At 39.9% G+C, this 19740-nt stretch overlaps 1 protein-coding gene and 1 pseudogene across 5 annotated transcripts in view; one reads left to right on the top strand and one right to left on the bottom strand.

Moving 5' to 3' along the window:
• XYLT1 (xylosyltransferase 1) overlaps positions 1-19740 on the bottom strand; it is a 492695-nt gene that overhangs the window by 394958 nt on the left and 77997 nt on the right. For all 4 annotated transcript variants that reach the window (XM_079945329.1, XM_079945332.1, XM_079945331.1 and 1 more), the window contains one exon: positions 6077-6164. The gene's annotated coding sequence lies outside the window, so the exon portion shown is untranslated. The remainder of the gene's footprint in view (positions 1-6076; positions 6165-19740) is intronic.
• LOC307198187 (ubiquitin-conjugating enzyme E2 W-like) lies at positions 955-1251 on the top strand (annotated as a pseudogene). Its single transcript has one exon. The product of its transcript is annotated as a ubiquitin-conjugating enzyme E2 W-like (transcript).

Raw genomic sequence — 19740 nt, 5'->3', positions numbered from 1 at the left:
AACATGTTATTGGGAAAAGAGAAAAAGAGGGAAACAAAGCATTTCTTCAGTTTTAAGCGTATATATATTTCAGTAGATGCTCATTTATTTCCAGATTTTGTATTTGTGAATTTGCTTACTCGCTACAATTTTTTCATCATCCCCAAATGAAAACTTGCAGTACTTTGGTGGTTATTTGCAGCCATGCACAGAGTTGCAAAAAATTCCAGTCATTCAACGTGCACATTCCCAGCTGATGTGCACGGCTTTGATGAGACAACCAGGCTTTGTTGTTGCAGTTCTCACACTGCAAACAAGTGCTCTTTTTGAAGTCTGTTTAGCACTACTGCTATTTGCTTTTTTGTCCTTTTTATTGGTGATTTCGCTGTTTAAAATGGTCTCCAAGTAAAGAGCTGAAGTGCTGTCTGGTGTTCCTAAGTGCAGTAAGGCTGGGACATGCCTTATGGAGAGAACAGCTAGATAACAGGCAGGGGTCATAGTGCTGCTGGCCCTGAGACCAACATTAATGAATCAACATTAATGAATCAACATTAATATTAAAAGCCTTTTAAACAGAAACACACTTAAAACAAAGTTCTGTATTGATTATTCGATGAAAATGCTGTGACCAGAGGTTTACAGGAACCTAACCTGTATTTCCCCTGAGAACAATGGTTCAGTGTTCGCTAAATCGGTGTTCTCAAAACTTTATGGTACATGACTCTTGTGAATAATGCACCTTTTTTGGTCTCAGTTTATGTTCCCAGCAGTCTGTAAGGTAGGTACCATTCCACTCAACAGTTGAAGACACTGCATCTCCGAGAGGCTTAGCAGGTTGCCTGTGGTCACACAAAACTAGAAATCAAACCCAGTTCTGCCAGAATGAATCATCCACGCTCTTTCTATAAAATTTTGCTGATTCTAGAATTTGCTGGTTGAATTGAATCATGTTGAACATTCAAAAGCACCTCATTGATGGCATCAATGCAGAACGACTACAAAAAGAACCGTTGGCTTTGCAAAATGACCCACCTCCCGGAATGACTTTAAATGAAAAGAGTGTTCAAAATTCATTTACACAGTGGATTGTAGACATGGAAGGAGCACCAGGTACCTTATATGAAGGGGAAAAATTTCAACTTCTATTTAAGTTTAGTAGTTGATATCCTTTTGACTCTCCTCAGAGATGACCACCAGAATTCTTTTTATGTTCGAACATGTAACAAGAATCCAAAGAAAACAAAATGGTGGTATCATGATGATACTTGTTGATGCCACTGTTATCATCCTCCTAGCAGAAGATAGTCCTACTGAGAAAATGAGCACTTTGATCATTCAGTCTTTGAACTTTAACCTTTGACTGGAAATGACCTATAGACAAAGAAGACTACTTCCTTTTACTGCATTTTTACTTGTGTGCATTCTGGGCGCATGTTGATCGCTGGTTCAGTCCAGGCAACTGACATGCTTTTATTAGTCATACAGTATTGATGCAGGTGTCAGGAAATGTCAAATATAATTCCATTTTTAATTTTTATTTTTTTAAGATTTTGGAAAAGTTCCAGGTCCTCATGTACTGTGCAATAACGATGACTGCCTTGGAGGTTTTGGGACGTTCATTGCCGGCAACGGACGTTGTAACAGGAAAAATTTTCATCAACTCCTGCCACCCAATGATTAATGCATGATAGGGCCTATGAAATGAACTTATCCGTTAGAGTGGGATTATAAATAAAGTGAGGGATCCAGCGTTACTTTGAAAGCCACCCAACTGCTTATATTCGGATTCTATGCACTGTGAACCTAAGGTTAACAGCATGAATTAACATGCGTTTTTAAAGGACTGTAATGAAATATCATTGCGTATTTATTGAATTGTTTATATCTGCTGTCAAATTGTTTTGACATGGACGGCTTTCAAGTAACATTGGCAGAGAGGTAGCATACGTTATCCCTCTGGTGAAAATGAATTCATCTGTTGTATATAGTTCCTCAATCTCTGAAGTAAAGGTAATATAGGGTATTGTAAAGTAAATATAGTATTTATAGTAAAGTAAAGGTAATATAGGGTATGAATGGTTTAATAAAGGCTTTATTTTGTAAGAAAAATGACAGTGATGATTAAACTGCTGCAGTCCATAATTTGGGCTTGTTATTTGTACATTAACGATTTTTTTCCCAAGTAGATTACACTCTGTTACTTCCTGCTAGCCATCAGCATTAAGCCCTGCTGCCTAAACACTATTTCATTTATTTATGTTTGGAAAATCCATAAACATTTTTGTCTGCAATTTTGTTTCTTTTGTTATGTTTTAAGTCAAGTTTGAACGCTACAATACTTTAACTGAAAAACTTTTGTCAAGTTTTTCCTTGTAAATTTTCTTTATTTGTAAGCATCATCTTGTCCTTCAATCCTGTACCCTAAAATAAGGAATACATTTTGACAGAGGCTTAATGTTTTAACAAAGGAGTGTGGACATTTTTATTTTAAAATTTAGGTAAAAGTACACTATAGAATATGGCATGTTTGCTTATTTGTCTCACACAACCATACAGTTTTGTTCTGGAGGGATTTGTTTTGTTTTGTTTTGCTTTGCTTTGTTGGTATTTAAGACTTTGCTTACAGCTAGATAATATTTTTCTATAGAAAAAAGTTTTTTTGAAGGGTCCAGCTCTCAGTACCATGTAAGTTAATGATACTTAACTAGGTTCTCTTTTTTAAAAAGCAATTAATGTATTTTATAAGTTATCTTTTCACATATGCAAAATCTGTTTCTACTACGACGTTACTTTTACTAATGCCTATTGTTGCACTCTTTTTGACATATCCTGCAGTGAATATATGAATCAATTTGGCCTTAAAAATGAAAGCCAGTTGGCTAAAAGGTTTGAAATATGTACCCCAGCAAAACCTTCCAATCAATAATTGGCAAAGAATATTTTACAAATTGTTTTTAATCTCTGTATAGATGACATTTTGTAGCTTTGTACATGTTAATTAAAAGTGTATAATTTTATACTCTAAAAGGATAATTGTTGAACTCAGGGGTGGGTAGACTTCTAAAATATGTCTGCTGTAGCAATAACTGGAAAAAAATTTTAAACTATGGCCAGCCACCAAACTGTGGACACTGTTTATACTGTTAGTTAGCAACTACCACTGTTTAAACTTAGAAGCATTTTGTTCTTGACTAGATGTACATAAGTTCTCACAGTAGTAGTCTCTACCAGTATTATTAATTGGCTGATTCAACCAAGACAAAAAAATGTTTTTTGGAATGCTTTGAACTACTCTTAGTTTTTAACTGCTTTTTAATATGAAAATTGCAGCTGTAAATTATGTATTTTTCATATTTTACATAACTGCTCTAAACTACTGATTCACTTGATCATTCTCTGGGTGGGGTAGGGGGTCTCTCTCCGTACTGCTGGTCCTCTTACTAAAACCCTTTTATAAAGAAATGACCTGTGACATTTATTCACCAAAGGAATTAATATACCAGGTCAAAGATTAACAATGCTACTGTATAGATTAATAGGTCATACATAGCCTCAATTGAGTTTTTTAATACAAATAATAGTATTTTAACATACCTCTCTCTCTACATAGAGATACCGTACAATAAATTAAAATGACACAGAGGAAAGTAAAGGAAAACCAAATAATTTTGGTACATTTTATGGTTTAAGGAGAAGAAGATAGGATGAAATATCCTAAAATATAGAAGGACCAACCATTCAAAATTTGCAATCTGATAACACCTTATGCATTACTTCCTTGAACTTAGGAATCATTGAAAACTCCTGTACACTTAGATTTAATTAAGTTAATTTTAAATGTTAAGTTACATAATTGAAAGACATAAGATGTTTACCTGAGTCATTGCTTAAGAGAGGGCAATTAACAGTTTTGTAATAATAAAAAGAATATTTCTCTGTACTGCATTGCTGAATGACAACCAGAATAAGAAAGTGTACATGGGAACATGCTACTTCCCTCTTCCCTGCATTCCCTCTGTGAGGCACTGTCTGCTGCATAGGTCTACAGAATTATACCTTCAGATTTAGGACAATATGTACTCTCTTCTTTTTTATTTATTTATTTTAAGGTCATTCTTCCGGTTTGCCAAATTCTGTTAAGGTAGTGATACATTCAGTTCCTTATTTTGCATGAACTTGGTGTCCTTTCAAAAAAAAAATTATGTCAAGTAGGTAATTAATACCATAGATTTTAAAGAGAGAAACGGTTTTCAGTTTTTTAAGATAAATTTTTAAAAATGAATTTTATGGCTGTTCTCTTAAGGAATTTAATATTCATCTCTAAAGGACTTACTTGTACAAATTCCTCTTTTTTAGCTAGCAGGGAAATAAGGCTTTTTTTAAATCCTTGGGAGAAAATGCTAAAAATAGCTTTTATATAGAGTTCATCTGGAGAACGATTGTAATACTTATTGTTTTGACTAGGTATATAAATATTTGGTATAAAGTAACTAGAATAGTTTACTACTTTTTCCCTTCTGAAATTTTAACTATATGCAAAAATATATATCATTAGATTCCTGTGGTGGATAACAATTTCTTCAGATCTTAGAACAGGTATCTAGTGACTGCTTAATTGTTCCCAAATGAGTAATGATTTGAAAATGGTATGTAACCACATATTACTTGTTTCTGGTAATCAAGTCTTATTTTTTATAAAGAGCTGAGGCTTGACCATATGATTCTTTTCTGAGGATTCATTGTTATCAAAATCAGCTACTGCACTATTCTGTTATGCTAATGCCTTTGCATCACTAAGATCTGTGAAGAAGTTATCTTTTAAGCTGCACCTCCTGGCCCTAATCCTCTTTGCAGTCTTTATTTTAATTAATTAATTTATGTATTTTTGCGGTATGTGGGCCTCTCACTGTTGTGGCCTCTCCCGTTGTGGAGCACAGGCTCTGGACGCGCAGGCTCAGCGGCCATGGCTCATGGGCCCAGCCGCTCCGCGGCATGTGGGATCCTCCCGGACCGGGGCACGAACCCGTGTCCCTTGCATCAGCAGGCAGACTCTCAACCACTGCGCCACCAGGGAAGCCCTGCAGTCTTTATTTTTATTCCTCCTTTATTTTTCTTCCTTCCTGTCTACTCACAGATACCAATGGATCAGTCTTCAGTGTCCTTCTGACCTCTCAGTTTTTCTTCCCTCTTTCCTCCCTTCTTTCCTTCCTTCCCTTTCCTCTCTCTTTCCCTTTCTTGAGGTTAGGAAATCCAGAGAAGGAGGATTATTAAAATTATATCAGAAAAATATTTTAATAAAAAGACTCCATCCTACAAATAAAATAATTTCCGATACCTAATTTTAGTCCATCAGTAGATGGCTAAACTTGTTGAATAACTGACTACTTGATAAATAAGCTGTTGTTAGCTATAATTTAGTTCTTAAATGCTGGTATTGAGGGAATTTTGTTTACTTTTTGTATGTGACCCCTCTCTCAAAGCCTAATTATTGCCCAAATGAATTAAATTACTTATTTTGATGAAAGTGTTTTTCCATTTAAGTTTCTAAACCATTTTGTGATTTGGAACTATTTTCTAAAAATAATAATTTATGGGAGACTTCTACTTTCTCAGCATAAATTAAAGACAGACTTATATACACCATTATCATTAGAGGCCCATGGAATCTAAGCATGTACTTCAAACTTAGACCTCTGTCCTTCAAGTTGAAGTTCTGGTTCTGACTATGGTCCTGATAATTAAGGTGTTTATTGTGACTTTAATTCTCAAATGTTAGCACTGGGACTTATAGTTGGTGATGAATCTCCAAAATTATTACATGAATATCTTTCTTATGAAAAAATTTTTGTTAATAAAACAGTGTGATATCTGACGCCATTTTGAATATGTGGAAGGAATGTTTGAATAGAAGCAAGTACGTCTTCACATACCTAAAGAACTCGAGTTTTGCAAGTTGAGCGCAGCTGACTGTGAAAGGAGAAACAGTTCTTGTTCTATTTCTTGGCACATACACCATCAGGGTTTGGAAAAAAGTTTGCTCCTACAATAATTCTCAGAGCTGTTTTCTCAAAGGCAAAAGCACGGTTTCAGAACTCACCGGGCTGTGGCTTGTTAGGTGTGACTTCACTTGTCAGATTTCCTGGCACATCAAATTATTGAATAATCTCGCTTCTCTAATTAAAAACCTGAAACAGGACAAATAAAGAATTTGGTAGATTGTGTCAGATACCCTGGAAATGCAAGTCTCTTCATAGTTAATCACAGATTGTTTACATAACGCAAATTGATTGCCAAGCTCAAGGAACATAGTTATTTGAATAGATTATTAGGTCAGTTATCTAGTAGCCAAAAATCAGGTGCATGTTCGAGTCATAATGGATATGTTATTTTTAGTTGGTACCATTTTTCTCTCAATATTGAGAAATACAGATTGTGCATTTTATTAATAGGAATGGAAGCTCATGCTTGAAGATTTGCATAGGGCAGGTGTATGCATTTTATAAAATCAAGTTGTAAAATATGTAAAGCTACTGCTTTTTAAATAAAATATAAATATTGACAGATAAATCTCTATATTATTTATTTTAAATACATGTATGAAACTTTTGTTAGTTGAAGATAAACTACATTGTGTGCTTTATGGAATTCAGTAACTTTTAATAATAAAGCAGTTGTCAATAAAAAAAGAAGCACCTCATTTTTTAAAATTTTATTTTATTTTTTTGGCGCTACGCGGGCCTCTCACTGTTGCGGCCTCTCCCGTCGCAGACCACAGCCTCCGGACGTGCAGGCTCAGCGGCCATGGTTCACGGGCCCAGCTGCTCCGCGGCATGTGGGATCTTCCCGGACAGGGGCACGAACCCATGTCCCCTGAATCGGCAGGCGGACTCTCAACCACTGCGCCACCAGGGAAGCCCAGCACCTCATTTTTAAATTGGGGTACAGGTGACCTCGGAGATACTGTAGATTCAGTTCCAGACAAATGCAATAAAGTGAGTTATGCAATAAACTGAGCTACATGAATTTTTCGGTTTCCCGGCGCATATAAAATTTATGTTCCCACTGTATTGTAGTCTATTAAATGTGCAAAAGCATTATGTCTAAAAAAAAAGTTCGTGCCTCAATTAAAATATACTTTATTGCTAAAAAGTGCTAACCATCACCTGAGCCTTCAGTGAGTCATGATAGCGTCAAAGATCACGGATCACAGGTCATCATAACAAACATAGTAATAATGAAAAAGCTTGAACTATTGCGAGAATTACCAAAATGTGACACACAGACACGAAGTGAGCAAATGCTGTTGGGAAAATGGTGCTGATAGACTTGCTTGATGAAGAAATGCCACAAACCTTCAATTTATTTTTAAAAAATCTGGGAAGTGTGATAAAATGAAGCACAATGAAATGAGGGACGCCTGTAGCTTTTTATTGTTTCCATCTCTTCCCACTGCAGAAGGAGGTAGTTTATAGGGTGATGAGCTCAGGCAAAACAAAACACCCCAAGACAAGACAAAATTCCTAGTGCCTTGGGAGAAGCAAAGTAAAAGTTTAAATATACCTTTTTAATCTAGAAGAGAGGGTGAACCTTAAATCAGTAAAACCACTGCATTTTTGCCTATTGATTTCTTTCTTTTTTTTTAATAGATCTTTGTTGGAGTATAATTGCTTCACAATACTGTGTTAGTTTCCTATTGATTTCTTTGTTTCAGTTAGCAAGACTTTTTTTTTAGGTTAGTTAAGCTCTTTTATAAGTTTTTATATTGAGATTTTTATGCTTTCATTTGTTTTGCTTTGAGCACCTAATGATTTCTTTTTACTGTCTTTTATGTCTGATCTGCCCCGAACAGTCATAAGAATGGCCCATAAACTAGTTCCTCCAGCAATCCATGCATTGCTGTCTGAAACTTTATAAAGGAGAGGGTCATGTGACTCACAAGTCATCTGAGGACACCCTGCCCCATTTCCTTACAATTGACACAAGCCCCCTATCCCCCACTCAGCTGGAAAATTTAATCTCTGCTCCAAGATTTCTGCAGATTCCAGGGTCGTATATTCTTAAGGTTACCTCTAGTTCTAACTTCCTGTTAATCTCACCACAGTCTCATTCTGAGGAGGGCTATGCAGATATGGACACCATAAACTTTTCCTTAATTTTCTGTGTCCAAATTCACAAAAGACATTTATTTGGTGTGTGTCTTAAAAGAAAGTTTTTTTTTTTTTTTTATTAATTTATTTATATTTATTTTTGGCTGTGTTGGGTCTTCGTTTCTGTGCAAGGGCTTTCTCCAGTTGCGGCGAGCGGGGGCCACTCTTTATCGCGGTGCGCGGGCCTCTCACTGTCGCGGCCTCTCCCGTTGCGGAGCACAGGCTCCAGATGCGCAGGCTCAGTCGTTGTGGCTCACGGGCCCAGCTGCTCCGCGGCATGTGGGACCTTCCCAGACCAGGGCTTGAACCCGTGTCCCCTGCATTGGCAGGCAGACTCCCAACCACTGCGCCACCAGGGAAGCCCCTAAAAGAAAGTTCAAGGTGATGGATGACTTCTACCCAGCACACAGCTTGAAAACTGATTTTTAGGCACACGAGATCTAAAAAATCCTTCAGCTATTCCTGTTTCTTTCTTTTTTTTTTAAATTCACCATTTCTGGCTTCTTTGCTGGATTTATTGTGACTTTTCCCTTTTCCTCTGTCTCTCACTTTTCCCAACCCAAAACGTCTGGAATACAAAGCTGGTCATCTATCTCTTTCTCTTTTTTTTTTTTTACTATCTTTCTACACTTAAATCTTATTATCAAGATGTCTTTCTAAAAAAGACAGGATCCTCTAAAGAGTATTTTCATGCCAGCTATAAAAATAACATTTTTAACTCCCTTTTTATGGAGTGGAAGCTTCATAGAAGGGAGGACTGGATGAGTTTACCAGGGATTTAAAGAATCAAGACCATGAAAGTGAGTCGGAAACACTACCATGGAAGAAAAATCGGATTTTGCATCTTTGTCTCTGTTTGACATTCTGCCCACGGCAGTTCTTATACTGATTGTTCACTTCTCTAAGAAGAATGTAGGTTCCACTCCCAGCCTCAGACGATGTCACTTGCAAAGAAAGATGGCCAAATTCACTTCAAAATGATGGGACTGCATAGAAAATATGAGCAGGTGGGATCGGTGTGATTAGCCCATTTTTGGTGCCCATTTTCTCACCATTTCCCAGATCTGTGGGACAGATTTTATTGGAGAAGACCTACTCCTTCATTTCAAGTAACAATATTAACTCCAATAATCACCAATACTTACTTAGGGTTTACTGTATGAGTGTTTCCCATTATTTGATGATATTATTTTACTCATTGATCTTCACCATGAACCAACAAGGCAGGCATTATTTTCATCCCCATTTTACAGATGAGGAACTGAGGCAGAGACGTCATCCAAGGTGGTTACAAACCAAGGCAGTTTGGCTCCAGAACCCATGTTCTTACCCGCCATGCTGCTCAGTCTCTCTCTGATTTCACAAATAGTAATGCCAGGGGACTGCTGAGCCCAGTGGCTCAACACACAGTGATTGGAACACCAAGGTCATACGTTAAATCCTGCCAGATCCTTCAAGCATCAGCCCAAATGCCACATCCACAGAGCAGTCTTTCCCATACCAGGATCATTTCCTCTGTCTCATTCTCACTGGTCCATCTGCTGTTTAGTACATAATTGCTAAGTAATTATCTGTGCAGTTAATACTTTATCTCCTCAGCTAAAATGCAATCTCCATGCAAACAGGGATCACCTCTCTGTCACCACTGCCTTTCCAATACCCAGCAGAGTGTTTGACACATAGTGTGGCTTCAACAAATATTGGCTTAAAGGATGCATGAACAAGAATGGACACAGAAGTGCATAATTCCAACTCCTTCCAGAGCAGGGCTTCGCGGATTCCACACTAAGCAGAGAAAAGAACACTTTCTTAATGGTTGAATTTTACTAATAACCCCAGCTTATTATGAGATTACACTTTTGCAGGTTAAGTTCTTTGGGAACGAACATAGCAAGGAAGGGTTTATTTAATGATAGCAGCTATCATTGGGAAGTACATATTATACACAGGTGCTGTGCTAAATGTTTCATACCATTATCTTACCTGGTTCTTATAACCCCGTGGTTGACAGAGGCCCAGAGGACTTAGTAACTTGACCAAGGTGACATCACTGGCAGGAAGGCCTGGGACTTGAACCCCGGCAGGTCTGGCTGATGGCAAAGCCCTTGCTCTCTGTCACCCAGTTATAAGAATACATTAGCGCTCTTGCCGCCTTATTTTTACAAACATTTCCCCATGCTCCAACACACATTTACATTCACGGAGTCTTCTAGAAGACACAAATGCGGATCCCTGTGCATGGAACAGTGCCTGGCACTTAAAAATGTTTGTTGAATAGATGAATGGTTAGAAAGGCCTTACTTACTTCATTGTATTGAATATGTTATTAAAATAAAGTTCCCACTGTTTATGAAAGGGTGTCTACTTTTTTTTTTTTTTTTTTTTTTTTTTTTGCAGTACGCGGGCCTCTCACTGTTGTGGCCTCTCCCGTTGCAGAGCACAGGCTCCGGACGTGCAGGCTCAGCAGCCATGGCTCACGGGCCCAGCCGCTCCATGGCATGTGGGACCTTCCCGGACTGGGGCACGAACCCGTGTCCCCTGCATCGGCAGGCGGACTCTCAACCACTGCGCCACCAGGGAAGCCCAGGGTGTCTACTTCTTATCTATTTTTTGTCTGTTTCTAAAGCAATCAGTTTTTTTTGTTTTGTTTTGTTTTAACATCTTTATTGGGGTATAATTGCTTTACAATGGTGTGTTAGTTTCTGCTTTATAACAAAGTGAATCAGTTATACATATACATATGTTCCCATATCTCTTCCCTCTTGCGTCTCCCTCCCTCCCACCCTCCCTATCCCACCCCTCCAGGCTGTCACAAAGCACCGAGCCAATATCCCTGTGCCATGTGGCTGCTTCCCACTAGCTATCTACCTTACTACGTTTGTTAGTGTGTATATGTCCATGACTCTCTCTCGCCCCGTCACAGCTCACCCTTCCCCCTCCCCATAACCTCAAGTCCGTTCTCTAGGAGGTCTGCGTCTTTATTCCTGCCTTACCCCTAGGTTCTTCATGACATTTTTTTTTTCTTAAATTCCTTATATATGTGTTAGCATACGGTATTTGTCTTTTTCTTTCTGACTTACTTCACTGTGTATGACAGACTCTAGGTCTATCCACCTCATTACAAATAGCTCAATTTTGTTTCTTTTTATGGCTGAGTAATATTCCATTGTATATATGTGCCACATCTTCTTTATCCATTCATCCGATGATGGGCACTTAGGTTGTTTCCATCTCCGGGCTATTGTAAATAGAGCTGCAATGAACATTTTGGTACATGACTCTTTTTGAATTTCGGTTTTCTCAAGGTATATGCCCAGTAGTGGGATTGCTGGGTCATATGGTAGTTCTATTTGTAGTTTTTTAAGGAACCTCCATACTGTTCTCCATAGTGGCTGAACCAATTCACATTCCCACCAGCAGTGCAAGAGGGTTCCCTTTTCTCCACACCCTCTCCAGCATTTATTGTTTCTAGATTTTTTGATCATGGCCATTCTGACTGGTGTGAGATGATATCTCATTGTAGTTTTGATTTGCATTTCTCTAATGATTAATGATGTTGAGCATTCTTTCATGTGTTTGTTGGCAGTCTGTATATCTTCTTTGGAGAAATGTCTATTTAGGTCTTCTGCCCATTTTTGGATTGGGTTGTTTGTTTTTTTGTTATTGAGCTGCATGAGCTGCTTGTAAATTTTGGAGATTAATCCTTTGTCGGTTGCTTCATTTGCAAATATTTTCTCCCATTCTGAGGGTTGTCTTTTGGTCTTGTTTATGGTTTCCTTTGCTGTGCAAAAGCTTTGAAGTTTCATTAGGTCCCATTTGTTTATTTTTGTTTTTATTTCCATTACTCTAGGAGGTGGGTCAGAAAGGATCTTGCTGTGATTTATGTCATAGAGTGTTCTGCCTATGTTTTCCTCTAAGAGTTTGATAGTTTCTGGTCTTATATTTGGGTCTTTAATCCATTTTGAGCTTATTTTTGTGTATGGTGTTAGAGAGTGATCTAATCTCATACTTTTACATGTACCTGTCCAGTTTTCCCAGCACCACTTATTGAAGAGGCTGTCCTTTCTCCACTGTACATTCCTGCCACCTTTATCAAAGATAAGATGTCCATATGTGCATGGGTTTATCTCTGGGCTTTCTATCCTGTTCCATTGATCTATCTTTCTGTTTTGTGCCAGTACCATACCGTCTTGATAACTGTAGCTTTGTAGTATAGTCTGAAGTCAGGGAGCCTGATTCCTCCAGTTCCTTTTTTTGTTCTCAAGATTGCTTTGGCTATTCGGGGTCTTTTGTGTTTCCATACAAATTGCGAAATTTTTTGTTCTAGTTCTGTGAAAAATGCCAGTGGTAGTTTGATAGGGATTGCATTGAATCTATAGATTGCTTTGGGTAGTAGAGTCATTTTCACAATGTTGATTCTTCCAATCCAAGAACATGGTATATGTCTCCATCTATTTGTATCATCTTTAATTTCTTTCATCAGTGTCTTATAATTTTCTGCATACAGGTCTTTCATCTCCTTAGGTAGGTTTATTCCTAGATATTTTATTCTTTTTGTTGCAATGGTAAATGGGAGTGTTTTCTTGATTTCACTTTCAGATTTTTCATCATTAGTATATAGGAATGCCAGAGATTTCTGTGCATTAATTTTGTATCCTGCCACTTTACCAAATTCATTGATTAGCTCTAGTAGTTTTCTGGTAGCATCTTTAGGATTCTCTATGTATAGGATCATGTCATCTGCAAACAGTGACAGCTTTACTTCTTCTTTTCCGATTTGGATTCCTTTTATTTCCTTCTCTTCTCTGATTGCTGTGGCTAAAACTTCCAAAACTATGTTGAATAAGAGTGGTGAGAGTGGGCACCCTTGTCTTGTTCCTGATCTTGGTGGAAATGCTTTCAGTTTTTCACCATTGAGGATGATGTTTGCTGTGGGCTTGTCATATATGGCCTTTATTATGTTGAGGAAAGTTCCCTCTATGCCTACTTTCTGCAGGGTTTTTATCATAAATGGGTGTTGAATTTTGTCAAAAGCTTTCTCTGCATCTATTGAGATGATCATATGGTTTTTCTCCTTCAATTTGTTAATATGGTTTATCACATTGATAGATTTGCGTATATTGAAGAATCCTTGCATTCCTGGAATAAACCCCACTTGATCATGGTGTATGATCCTTTTAATGTGCTGTTGGATTCTGTTTGCTAGTATTTTGTTGAGGATTTTTGCATCTATGTCCATCAGTGATATTGGTCTGTAGTTTTCTTTCTTTGTGACATCCTTGTCTGGTTTTGGTATCAAGGTGATGGTGGCCTCGTAGAAGGAGTTTGGGAGTGTTCCTCCCTCTGTTATATTTTGGAAGAGTTTGAGAAGGATAGGTGTTAGCTCTTCTCTAAATGTTTGATAGAATTCGCCTGTGAAGCCATCTGGTCCTGGGCTTTTCTTTGTTGGAAGATTTCTTTTTTTTTTTTTTTTTTGTGGTACGCGGGCCTCTCACTGTTGTGGCCTCTCCCGTTGCGGAGCACAGGCTCCGGACACACAGGCCCAGCGGCCATGGCTCACGGGCCCAGCCGCTCCGCGGCATGTGGGATCCTCCCGGACCGGGGCACGAACCTGTGTCCCCTGCATCGGCAGGCGGACTCTCAACCACTGCGCCACCAGGGAAGCCCTGTTGGAAGATTTTTAATCACAGTTTCAATTTCAGTGCTTGTGATTGGTCTGTTCATATTTTCTATTTCTTCCTGATTCAGTCTTGGCAAGATGTGCATTTCTAAGAATTTGTCCATTTCTTCCAGATTGTCCATTTTATTGGCATAGAGTTGCTTGTAGTAATCTCTCATGATCTCTTTTATTTCTGCAGTGTCCGTTGTTACCTCTCCTTTTTCATTTCTAATTCTATTGATTTGAGTCCTCTCCCTTTTTTTCTTGATGAGTCTGGCTAGTGGTTTATCTATTTTGTTTATCTTCTCAAAGAACCAGCTTTTAGTTTTATTGATCTTTGCTATTGTTTCCTTCATTTCTTTTTCATTTATTTCTGATCTGATTTTTATGATTTCTTTCCTTCTGCTAGCTTTGGGGTTTGTTTGTTCTTCTTTCTCTAATTGCTTGAGGTGCAAGGTTAGGTTGTTTATTCGAGATGTTTCCTGCTTCTTAAGGTGGGCTTGTATTGCTATAAACTTCCCCCTTAGAACTGCTTTTGCTGCATCCCACAAGTTTTGGGTCGTTGTGTCTCCATTGTCATTTGTTTCTAGGTATTTTTTGATTTCCTCTTTGATTTCTTCAGTGATCACTTCATTATTAAGTAGTGTATTGTTTAGCCTCCATGTGTTTGTATTTTTTACAGATCTTTTCCTGTAATTGATATCTAGTCTCATGGCGTTGTGGTCAGAAAAGATACTTGATACAATTTCAATTTTCTTAAATTTACCAAGGCTTGATTTGTGACCCAAGATATGATCTATCCTGGAGAATGTTCCATGAACACTTGAGAAAAATGTGTATTCTGTTGTTTTTGGATGGAGTGTCCTATAAATATCAATTAAGTCCATCTTGTTTAATGTATCAATTAAAGCTTGTGTTTCCTTATTTATTTTCATTTTGGATGATCTGTCCGTGGGTGAAAGTGGGGTGTTTAAGTCCCCTACTATGAATGTGTTACTGTCGATTTCCCCTTTTATGGCTGTTAGTATTTGCCTTATGTATTGAGGTGCTCCTATGTTGGGTGCATAAATATTTACAATTGTTATATCTTTCTTGGATCGATCCCTTGATCATTATGTAGTGTCCTTCTTTGTCTCTTTTAATAGTCCTTATTTTAAAGTCTATTTTGTCTGATATGAGAATTGCTACTCCAGCTTTCTTTTGGTTTCCATTTGCATGGAATATCTTTTTCCATCCCCTTACTTTCAGTCTGTATGTGTCTCTAGGTCTGAAGTGGGTCTCTTATAGACAGCATATATGAGGGTCTTGTTTTTGTATCCATTCAGCTAATCTGTGTCTTTTGGTGGGAGCATTTAGTCCATTTACATTTAAGGTAATTATCGATATGTATGTTCCTATTCCCATTTTCTAAATTGTTTTGGGTTCGTTATTATAGGTCTTTTCCTTCTCTTGTGTTTCTTGCCTAGAGAAGTTCCTTTAGCATTTGTTGTAAAGCTGGTTTGGTGGTGCTGAACTCTCTCAGCTTTTGCTTGTCTGTAAAGGTTTTAATTTCTCCATCAAATCTGAATGAGATCCTTGCTGGGTAGAGTAGTCTTGGCTGCAGGTTTTTCTCCTTCATCACTTTCAGTATGTCCTGCCACTCCCTTCTGGCTTGTAGGATTTCTGCTGAGAGATCAGCTGTTAACCTTATGGGGATTCCCTTGTGTGTTATTTGTTGTTTTTCCCTTGCTGCTTTTAATATGCTTTCTTTGTATTTAATTTTTGACAGTTTGATTAATATGTGTCTTGGCGTATTTCTCCTTGTATTTATCCTGTATGGGACTCTCTGTGCTTCCTGGACTTGACTAACTATTTCCTTTCCCATATTAGGGAAGTTTTCAACTATAATCTCTTCAAATATTTTCTCAGTCCCTTTCTTTTTCTCTTCTTCTTCTGGAACCCCTATAATTCGAATGTTGGTGCGTTTAATGTTGTCCCAGAGGTCTCTGAGACTGTCCTCAGTTCTTTTCATTCTTTTTTCTTTATTCTGCTCTGCAGTAGTTATTTCCACTATTTTATCTTCCAGGTCACTTATCCGTTCTTCTGTCTCAGTTATTCTGCTATTGATCCCATCTAGAGTATTTTTAATTTCATTTATTGTGTTGTTCATCGTTGCTTGTTTCATCTTTAGTTCTTCTATGTCCTTGTTAACTGATTCTTGCATTTTGTCCATTCTATTGTCCATTCTATCTCCAAGATTTCGGATCAACCTTACTATCATTATTCTGAATTCTTTTTCAGGTAGACTGTCTATTTCCTCTTCATTTGTTAGGTCTGGTGCATTTTTATCTTGCTCCTTTATCTGCTGTGTGTTTTTCTGTCTTCTTATTTTGCTTATCTTACTGTGTTTGGGGTCTCCTTTTTGCAGGCTGCAGGTTCGTAGTTCCTCCTGTTTTTGATGTCTGTCTCCAGTGGCTAAGGTTGGTTCAGTGGGTTGTGTAGGCTTCCTGGTGGAGGGGACTAGTGCCTGTGTTGTGGTGGATGAGGCTGGATCTTGTCTCTCTAGTGGGCAGGTTCACGTCTGGTGGTGTGTTTTGGGGGTGTCTGTGGCCTTATTATGATTTTAGGCAGCCTCTCTGCTAATGGGTGGGGTTGTGTTCCTGTTTTGCTAGTTGTTTGGCATAGGTTGTCCAGCACTGGGCTTGCTGGTCGTTGAGTGAAGCTGGGTGCTGGTATTAAGATGGAGGTCTCTGGGAGATTTTCGCCATTTGATATTATGTGGAGCTGGGAGGTCTCTTGCGGACCAGTGTCCTGAAGTTGGCTCTCCTACCTCAGAGGCAGAGCCCTGACTCCTGGCTGGAGCACGAAGAGCCTTTCATCCACACGGCTCAGAATAAAAGGGAGAAAAAGTAGAGGGAATTAGTAGAAGTATGAGGGAAGAAAGAAGGAAAGGAGGGAAGGAAGGAAGGAAGAAAGAAAGAAAGAAAGAAGCAAAGAAGGAAAGAAGGCAAGAAGGAAAGAAAGGAGGGAGGGAGGGAGGGAGGAAGGAAGGAAGGAGGGAAAGAAGGAAAAACAGAAAGAAAGAAGATACAGTAAAAATAAAATAGTAAAAATAAAATAAAGTATAATAAAGTTATTGAATTAAAAAATTCTTACTTAGGAAAAAAAAAGAAAAAAAAAAGGGACGGATCGAACCTTAGGACAAATGTTGGAAGCAAAGCTATACAGACAAAATCTTACACAGAAGCATACACATACACCCTCACTAAAAGAGGTAAAGGGGGAAAAATCATAAATCTTGCTGTCAGAGACCATCTCCTCAATTTGGGATGATTCGTTGTCTAAAGGAGGGAAGGAAGGAAGGAAAGAAAGAAAGAAAGAAAGAAAGAAAGAAAGAAAGAAAGAAAGAAAGAAAGAAAGAAAGAAGGTAAAGTATAATAACGTTATTAAAATTAAAATTGATTATTAAGAAAAAAATTTTAAGAAAAAACCATGGACGGATAGAACCCTAGGACCAATGGTGGAAGCAAGACTATACAGACAAGATCTCACACAGAAGCATACACATACACATTCACAAAAAGAGGAATAGGGAAAAAAATCATAGATCTTGCTCCCAAAGTCCACCTCCTTAATTTGGGATGATTGGCTGTCTATTCATGTATTCCACAGATGCAGGGTATATCAAGTTGATTGTGGAGCTTTAATCCGCTGCTTCTGAGGCTGCTGGGAGAGATTTCCCTTTCTCTTCTTTGTTCTCACAGCTCACAGGGGCTCAGCTTTGGATTTGGCCCTGCCTCTGCGTGTAGGTCGCTGGAGGGCGTCTGTTTTTTGCTCAGACAGGACGGGGTTAAAGGAGCCGCTGATTCGGGGGTTCTGGCGTACTGAGGCCGGCAGGGAGGGAGGGGCACGGAATGCGGGGCGGGCCTGCGGCGGCAAAGTCCGGCGTGACTTTGCACCAGCCTGAGTCCCGCCGTGCGCTCTCCCGGGGAAGTTGTCCCTGGATCCCGGGAACCTGGCAGTGGCGGGCTGCACAGGCTCCGCGGAAGAGGGGCGCGGAGAGTGACCCGTGCTCGCACACAGGCCCCTTGGTGGCGGCAGCAGCAGCCCTAACGTCTCCCGCCCGCCTCTGGGGTCCGCGCCTCCAGCCGCGGCCCGCGCCCGTCTCTGGAGTCCGCGCTTTCAGCCGCGGCTCGCGCCCGTCTCTGGGGTTCGCGCTTTTAGCCGCGGCTCGCGCCCGTCTCTGGAGTTCCTTCAAGTAGCGTTCTTAAACCCCTCTCCTCACGCACCAGGAAACAAAGAGGGAAGAAAAAGTCTCTTGCCTCTTCGGCAGGTGCAGACTTTTCCCCCGGACTCCCTCCCGGCCAGCCGCGGCGCACCAACCCCCCCAGGCTATGTTCAAGCCGCCAACCCCAGTCCTCTCCCTGCGCTCCGTCTGAAACCGAAACCCGAGCCTCAGAGCCTCAGCTCGCAGCCCCGCCCGCCCCGGGCGGGTGAGCAGACAAGCCTCTCGGGCTGGTGAGTGCCGGTGGGCACCGATCCTCTGTGCGGGAATCTCCCCGCTTTGCCCTCCGCACCCGTTGCTGTGCACTCCTCCGCGGCTTCGAAGCTCCCCCCTCCGCCTCCCGCAGTCTCCGCCCGCGAAGGGGCTTCCTAGTGTGTGGAAACTTTTCCTCCTTCACAGCTCCCTCCCACTGGTGCAGGTGCCGTCCCTATCCTTTTGTCTCTGTTTATTCTTTTTTTCTTTTGCCCTACCCAGGTACATGGGGAGTTTCTTGCCTTTTGGGAGGTCTGAGGTCTTCTGCCAGCGTTCAGTAGGTGTTCTGTAGGAGTTGTTCCACGTGTAGATGTATTTCTGGTGTATCTGTGGGGAGGAAGGTGATCTCCGCGTCTTACTCTTCCGCCATCTTCAATCCAGCCAAGCAATCAGTTTAACCAAGTCTTCTGTCAGCTGAGCTTCTGCCGTCTCATGCCTTCCACACTTTCCCTTTAATCTAAACCACTTACCAAGATATTTTCCCCAAGATGAGACAGTCTCCTCTCAACTAAGGCAAATTCATAGTAAAATACCCACCCCTCATATATACATTCTTTCATTTAGTTGAGACCATCTCCTCCATTTTACCAATGGGGAAAAATGAAGCTGGTCCAGTATGTCTCTTAATTAAAGCGTTGTAATAGACACACTTTTTTGCAGCAAACTCTTTTCTGTATTTCTTTTGCAAGCCATGGGAGTGGGTATGAAGTCTTCCCCTAGCAATGCAGGCAGGATGATGCTTTCTGATGCTCTTGGTTTCCTCTTGGGGTGAAGATAATGCTCTGAAACGCTCTACCCCCCTGACTGCTGCTTTGAGACAGTGGGTTTGAGCCAAGAAAATCTATTCAGCCGTTTGCTAGCTCCAAAAACAGCATCAGTGAGATAGAAGGCCTCAAGCTACAGGGCCGAAAATGTGGATCTGAACATTCTGGTGCTTCTATTTTCAGAAGTGCAGCGGGATAAACGGCACCCACAGGTTCTGGAAAGAAAATCTGCAAAAGAACAATGAAAATAGCTCTTGCTGTTGGTCCCCTCCCCCATCCCTGACTCCAGCCTGGGCCAGGGAGGGACTTAAGTGAGCGAGGAGAAAACAGAGCGGGCCACCAGTGGAAAGTAACTTCTCATCCTGAGTGGCCCCGTGAGGCAGGATGTGTTCTTTAAGGGACTTACTCCTTCTGTGATGAAATCAATGTAGATAGACTACTCTCTCCAAAGAGATCTTCTGTCTGAGCTGAATACTTCTGGGAGAAAGAAAGCCACAGAAGAATACAATGGCAGTGTCAATTCTTTGCTCCCCGGCTGTAAAAACCTGCATTTGAAAGCTATATAGTATAGTCTTGGGAACTTGCACAGAGTAGCTGAGTATCCTTTGTAGGTTGCAAGAATGTCTGACGAGTATAATGTCTGTTTGGGTACTTGTGCCCCTTCTGGAAAACAGG

The sequence above is a fragment of the Stenella coeruleoalba genome (genome assembly GCF_951394435.1).
Source record: "Stenella coeruleoalba genome assembly, chromosome: 15".
Taxonomy (NCBI): domain Eukaryota; kingdom Metazoa; phylum Chordata; class Mammalia; order Artiodactyla; family Delphinidae; genus Stenella; species Stenella coeruleoalba.
The sequence above is the reverse complement of the archived record's forward strand: the minus strand, read 5'-3'. Positions and strand labels throughout refer to the sequence as shown.